Source organism: Cervus canadensis, chromosome 33 (genome assembly GCF_019320065.1).
Source record: "Cervus canadensis isolate Bull #8, Minnesota chromosome 33, ASM1932006v1, whole genome shotgun sequence".
NCBI lineage: Eukaryota > Metazoa > Chordata > Mammalia > Artiodactyla > Cervidae > Cervus > Cervus canadensis.
Window position 1 is genome coordinate 87,853 of NC_057418.1, and position 7,661 is coordinate 95,513.

Below are 7,661 nucleotides of genomic sequence, written 5' to 3' on the forward strand. Positions count from 1 at the left end.
AAGGCATTAAACTGTTTATGATTCCCTTTTCAAAACACAAGTCTGGGAAAATTAAAGACAGGAGGGCAATGTGGACTCCAAGAACTAATCAACTGAACACACAATAGCAATAAAATATGAGTAATCAACCAATAATACAATTATGCTAATCATACAATGACCAAATGTTGTCTTAGACTAGTGTTTAGGCACGCATGACAGCAATCTAGAAAAGAAGACACCTGGAGTCAGCAGGGAGAAGAGAGCCTGATGAAATGTATTAGATTTTGTTCCCACTTTGGCCCCTGGTAACCCTGTTTCTTTATTATTTTTTTAGGGTTCAAAAAAACTCGTACATTCTGAAAACAATTAGGTACCATCAGTTGAGTTCACAGCCCATGAAAAGCAATTTTACTTCATGTGTTTTGCTATTGATAATAAAAATGTCTTGTTAAACAAAACTTTTCAGTGACTTATTAATTAATTACTTTATTTTATTATTGGAATACGATTGCTTTACGAATTCTTTAACATATATAGTATAATTTTATATGTGTGTTTCCAAAGAAATGGCTTCCCTTGTGGCTCAGCTGGTAAAGAACCCACCTGCAATGCTGGAGACCTGGGTTGATCCCTGGGTTGGGAAGATCCCCTGGAGATGGGAAAGGCTACCCACTCCAGTATTCTGGCCTGGAGAATTCCAAAGGGGTCTCAAAGAGTTCTACATGACTGAGCAACTTTCCCTTCCAAAGAAAAACTTATTCTCAGCTCATCAGATATGTGCAAGTCAAACATAAGTCCCTAGACTAATAATCATACTCCAGAGCTGGCTTACGCAAATGTTTCAGCATATTGTAGCTTATAAAGAATCATTTGCTAATCATTGCATAATAAATGGTGGCAGTCAATTTCTATTCATGAAATGTATAGCCTGCTGACCAGCAAACAAAATTAAAATATCATTCTACTTTCCCCATGTTCATATCCTTATTTTATTACAAAAGCTTTTCCAGTAATCAAGGCAATTGAATACTAGACTAATAGGGTACCAAAATGGACTCAAGTGTCTCTGGTAATTTAAATCTCAAAAATACCTGTTATTATAATTCAATAGAGAAATTATAATTTTCTATAAAGAAGGCTGAGATAATAGAGTATCCACATGGAGGAATAAGCTCTAATTTTTATTTCAGAGCATACACAACTATTAACATGAATGAAATGAAATGAATCGTTGCTGTTGTTCAGTCACTAAGTTGTTTCCAACTCTTTGCCACCCCATGGATTGCAGCTCACCAGGCTTCTCTAGCCTTCACCATCTCCCAGAGTTTGCTCAAACTCATGTCCATTGAGTCAGTGATGCTATTCAACAGTCTCATCCTCTGTTGCCCCCTTCATCTGTCCTCAATCTTTCCCAACATCAGGGTCTTTTCCAATGAGTCAGCTCTTCTCACCTGATGGCCAAAGTATTGGAGCTTCGGCTTCAACATCAGTTCTTCCAATGACTATTCATGGTTGATCTCCTTTGGGATTGACTGTTTTGATCCCCTTGCTATCCAAGGGACTCTCAAGAGTCTTCTCTAGCACCACAATTCAAAAGTAACAATTCTTTGTCACTCAGCCTTCTTTATGGCCCAACCCTCACACCTAAGCGTGACTACTGAAAAAAAAAACATAGCTTTGTCGGCAAAGTTATGTCTGTACTTTCTAATACACTGTCTAGGTTTGTCATCGTTTTCCTTCCAAGAAGTCATAGATGAATGAATCATAGATGTAGACATAAAAATCAAAACTAAAATATTTAGCATAAAACAAAATATCTTTCAAAACTTGGGGTGAGAATTTTTTGAAAGAACATAAAAATTATGGATCTTTAAAAAACAATAAAAGGAACTCCATTACCATTAAAAATATTTGATAAAAGTTTTTTAATCATAAATGACACCATTAATAAAATGAAAATATAAGCTATAGACTGTGAGTAAATATTTGCAAAACTTATATTTGATCAATTATTTCTATATAAAACATACAGAGAAGTCTTTATAGTCAAAACAACAAGAAAAAAAACTTAAAGGTTTGATGAACTATCTGAGCACACATTTGACAAAACAAAACACACAAACCATCTATAAACACATGAAAAAATACTAAGCATCATTAGTCATCAATGACATTCGTATTAAAGTTACAACTTAAACCACAAAGAGAAACTACTGTACTCTATTTAGAATAGCTAATATGAATAAGAGTTTCAAATCTTGGTGAAAATGTGGGACAACTTGAATGCTTATGCATTTCAAATAAGAATACAAGGTTAAATAACTTTGAAAATACTTTAGCAGTATCTTATAAAGTTATGCAAACATTTCCCAGACTATTATGCTATAGAAGCTGTGATAGCAGTTGAAATCTCTAAGTTGGTGGCAATTTGTTGTACAGCATGGAAAACTAATATCCAACAAGGTTGCTAACTCTGGGTGGCTAGAGTGTAGATATTGGCTCAAAAGTTAGTCCAGGGTACAGAGGTGTCAGAAATGGGGGAAGATGCATTGTGGACCTCAAACTTATCTCAGTGAAAGAATAGCCATGATGACTTGTGGGATTTTGGAGTAACATCACACTATGTACAATAATTCTGTGCCTGATGGGAAACAGCCTCTGATGTGTTATGGCTTCCTGGTAGAGTCTGGCAAGCATTAGTCAGGTTGTCAGGAGCCTAGGGAAAGCATTTGTTGTTGTTTTAGTCAGTAAGCTAATGCCTAAATCTTTTGCAAATACATGGATGGCAGCCCACCAGGCTCTTCTGTCCAATGTACTTCCCAGGCAAGAATGCTGGAGGGGGCAGCCATTTCCTTCTCCAGGGTTTCTTGCCAACCTCAGGGATAGAACCTACATCTCCTGCATTTCAGGCAACTTGTTTTTTACCACTGAGCCACCAGGCAAGTCAGTGGATCTAATTGTGTGACATTTCAGTGTAGTGAAACCAGTGGATTGATTGACACTCAGAGGTTTTAGAGATTTAAACATTCACCATTCATCACCAAGATGCATTCAGCATTTTTAAGAGATTATATGATTTAATTGTATTAATATATGCTTGGAAGTGTGTTTAGCTCATATTTAGAAGGAAAGACAATTTAGTTTCAATAAAGAACATCATTGTTTCTGCAGACAATAATATTCATTTAGGTTAGGCAATAAAACCAGAGACCAAGTTATGTTGTTCATACATCTCAAAACACATGGCATTTCATACACAGAATGGGACAGAAAAATCATACAGTAAATATATATAATAGCAGTTATTAATATCTCTGAAAGATTAGCTTATTTATCTTTCATTTTGGATTTTACTGTAGTCACCATGTTTTCTTATTCAGTTCATGTATTTTTCTATAATTATTTTTTAAAGAAATCCATGAAAGAGGCTATTGAGGCACTATCTCCAGTGATTTAGAAGAAATTACCTTCTTGCAAATTGCCACATAGAAAAGCATTCCAGCTAATTTCTGGATGTGGGGTATAAAAAGAAATAGCTCAAGAAATACCCTCTGGGGTCTAAATCCCCAAGGTCATGGAAGCATACATAAGCTCTACATTTTGTTCAGAGGAATCAGATTCAGCTTCCAAATCTCTCTCTCTGTCTCTTCCTTTCTCTGAGTTTTCCTCAATGTTAAGAAAGAATTATATTCCAGCCCCATTAAATTTTTGTGGGCTCCTGCTACATTAACCAACTCCTTAATATTTTACATGATATTTGAATTCAGAGTGGGAACTCCCCTGGAGACAATTAATAGTAGAAACAGGATCTTCAGGTGAGTTGGTTTCAGGTGGGATGTTCTATCGTGTTTCTTTTCTCTCCTTTGGGGAACTCTGAGATCCTGAAACCTCTAAAGCAGTGGACACTCTTTATCAGTCTTTGTGTGGTGATATCTCTTGAGTCCATTTTCCTGAAGGCTGAGCTTTGATCTCCTCCTCCTTCACTGGGGTATCATCCTGATTTTTGCTCTGAGGATATCCATATTGTGCTTAGCAGAATAGTCACAATGAAATTTTTAAAAATATTATAATGCCTGAGAATTCCTCAACACCTCAAAACTGAGTTGAAAGAAGGTAAGAATCATATGTAGATAATAATAATGAACACCATAATATAAAATTCCATTTTTCTGACAGTAATGTCTGCAGGTATGTCAAGGGTATAGGAAATATGGTTGAAGTGAAAAGGAAAAGTGTCCTTATGATAGCAATTTTCATGAAATGTTTTGTATATTGTTCATCACTGCATCAGTATGTAATAAAAGAGGAAATTACAGGCATTATATTATAAGAATAGTGACTTGATTAAAGAAGGTTGAAAATTGAAGAATATAGCTAGGATAAGGCTTTATGTAAAACTGAGCAGAGAAATTTAGACTTGATAAATTAGTTGATAGGGAGAAATTAAAGTTTTTAAGAGACAGAAACTGTCATAACAGATAAAGTAATCAAGAAGAAATTAATTTTCTCACAGTTCAGGGTAGCACCACTACAGGGAAGTTGGCTAAACCTAGGTGACCATGAGATTAAAATTGGATGATTAGTAAGAGTCAGATAATAAAAGAGAAAACAAAGGGGAAACAGAGACAATTTATTGAAGGACAGTGGTTGATGAATTAACATGAACAGGGCCAAGAGGAAATTCAGAAAAAAAAAATAATAAAGTTGAGCTATTCTTCGACATCACAAATTGTTCCTGCATTTTTGTTGCTGCCAACTTTGGACCTTGACCTGTTTCTTAGATTGTTTAAAACAATATGTGTTTAAAAATAATACCAGTTATTCAGAGTATTAAGAATTAAAAGGGATGGGGGTGGGAAAACATATATTTTGAACTCCACAACTATCAGACTTTGTACCAATTATATTAATGTCATTTCCTAACTTAATATTTATACATCTATAAAATATACATTACCATGTCACTATTACTGATAAAGAAGTTGAGGCTCATAAAATCTGGGTGATTCACCAAAGATCATACAGTGAATGCCAAAGCTTGCAACTGAATTTAAATCTACGTTTCCAACTCCTTGCTTCTTTCATTGTGCCAGTCTGTCTGCCACTAACTCTTTTCCACTCCCCAACCATTCCCTTTTCTGCATATAGGAAATACATTTTTTGAGTGTCAAAAGTACCACAAAGCTATTCAAGAAATAATGAATTATTTCTCCCTTCACATGGTCAGACAAAACTAAAATTGCATCTGTGTTTATGAGAGTTGAACTAATAGTCCCTTTATTAATCTGAATATTTCAGATGTGTGCTTGTTATTGGTTAACTTATTTTAAAATATTTGCTAAATAAATATACTTCTGTTGCTATAAACTGCTTATCAGTACAAGATGCTTTTGCTTTCTCAAAATAATGTATACAAATAATTGTATAACTCAAAGCAAGATTATCACCTGTGTTTTTTTTATTTTTATTTTTGTTCACCTGTGGTTTTAATCAAACTCAATATTCCTGTCACCAGAAGTTTTGTGGGTCATAATGTAACCTTGTGTTTATTACTGTATTCTCTGATTTTCTTGAGAAACAGTATAGAATATGGAAGAGCTGAGCAAAATATATTTTAAGTTACTCTATAATTCAGATATTCTATAAGCATTTAATGCTATAATATTCCTAATAAATTTATTAGATTGGAAATATTGATAGCAAATTAAGAGATATTGATCAAATAATTTAAAAGACTATGTTGAGAGCATCAGTGGCACTCACTATGTGAGACAAATGATAAATAGTGAAATAGGAAAGAAAACAAAAGTGAGGGTACCACAAATTATAATACAGCTCCATTACTTTACCAGGTGGCTGCATTGAACACAAGCCAATAATCTTAGCAGCAAACTGGAATCACTGGAAAACTTGAAGATAGAGCTTCATTTCCCTCAATGTCCATTTATGTTTTTCAAAATGTGAAAATTCTTGTGGTGACTCATGACCTCTGCCTTTTCGATGATCTTCAGTTTGAACATAATGATAGAAGTATTACTGCCTCTAAAAATATTACTCCTCCTGCTTTTTAAAATAAATTTGAGTGCTATGTTTTCATTTATTGTTATGTTACTCCCATTACACAGCACAGACCTTGAGAATGATGGAACTGTGAAAAACATGTTTTTTCTATGACATTATAGAAAATATTTCTCTCTGATTCTAAACTAAATTCAATTTCTGTCACTCATGGTCACTTCAAACCTAACTCATCACCAGCAGGCTGTATTAATTCAAACAAGTTTTTTAACTCATATATGCTTCCATTTCCTTTTGTAAAATATGAAACTGCTTGTTTTGAAATTCATAAATCTTATTTAGTGCTCAAAACTAATGTACCAATATTTTAACATGATGTCTGACACACAATAAATATGATATCCATGGACTATCATCATTGTTATCATTTTATTATCACTATTTCAGATTTTCTCCAACAACAATTATGTGGCTTGCTGAAGGAAATCAGAGTGCCAGAACCACTCTCTTAGGCTAAGAGAGTGGCTAAGCCACTTAGGCTAAGCCTAAGCCACCCTCTTAGGCTTCTCAGAATATCCCAACCTCCAGGTTCCCTTGTTCCTAGTTTTCCTCATTGTCTATGCAGTCACCCTGGTGGGGAACCTGGGCATGATCACCATCATCAGGGTCAGTCCCAAACTCCACAACCCCATGTGCTTTTTTCTCAGTCACTTGTCCTTTGTTGATTTCTACTATTCCACCACAGTTACACCCAAACTCTTGGAGATTTGGTTGTGGAAGACAGAACCATCTCTTTCACGGGATGCATCATGCAATTCTTCTCGGCTTGTATGTTTGTAGTGGTAGAGGCATTCATGTTGGCAGTGATGGCCTATGACCGATTTGTGGCCGTTTGTAAGCCTCCACTCTCTACACAGTGGCCATGTCCCCAAAGCTCTGTGCATCGTTAGTGGCCTGTCCCTACATGTGGGGTGTAGTCTCTTCCCTGACACTCACCTATTTTCTCCAGACATTATCCTTCTGTGGGTCTAACATCACAAATAATTTCCCCTGTGAGCACTCTGTCATTGTCTCTGTCTCCTGCTCTGACCCCTTCATCAGCCAAGTGCTCCATTTTGCCATTGCCAAATGCAAAGAGGTGAGCAGCCCAGTAATTGTTCTCACTACTTATATTTCCATTTTTGTCACTATCATAAAAATGCCTTCTGCTGGGATTCGCCAAAAAGCCTTCTCTACTTGTGTCCCGCCCCCCATCTGACCGCCATCGCCACGTTCCATGGGACTGTCCTGTTCCTTTATTGTGTACCCCGCTCCAAAAATTCATGGCTCATGGTCAAAGTACGTTCTGTATTTTATATAGTGGTGAGTCCCATGCTGAACCCTCTGATCTATAGTCTCAGGAACAAAGATGTGAAATAGAGTGTCAGGAAATTAATTAATCACTTAATACAATTTAGTTGAAGATCTGTATGTCCAAAAGAAATTTGATCTATTATGTACTGTTGATTAAATCTTCTTGTAGAGATGATGACTCAAATTATGTAGTCAGCTCACTAGATCATAAATTTAGAGTCGTAAATTGGCTATTTCATCTTTTAGTTTCTGTTCAGTTCAAGGTCAAATAAAATAACTGTATATCATGTGTAAAATGATGTGTGTTG

General features: G+C 35.5%; 1 pseudogene; it reads left to right on the forward strand.

Moving 5' to 3' along the window:
- The first annotated feature begins 4,160 nt into the window (after positions 1-4,160).
- On the forward strand, positions 4,161-7,419 carry LOC122433815 (annotated as a pseudogene).
- The last annotated feature ends 242 nt before the right edge of the window (positions 7,420-7,661 follow it).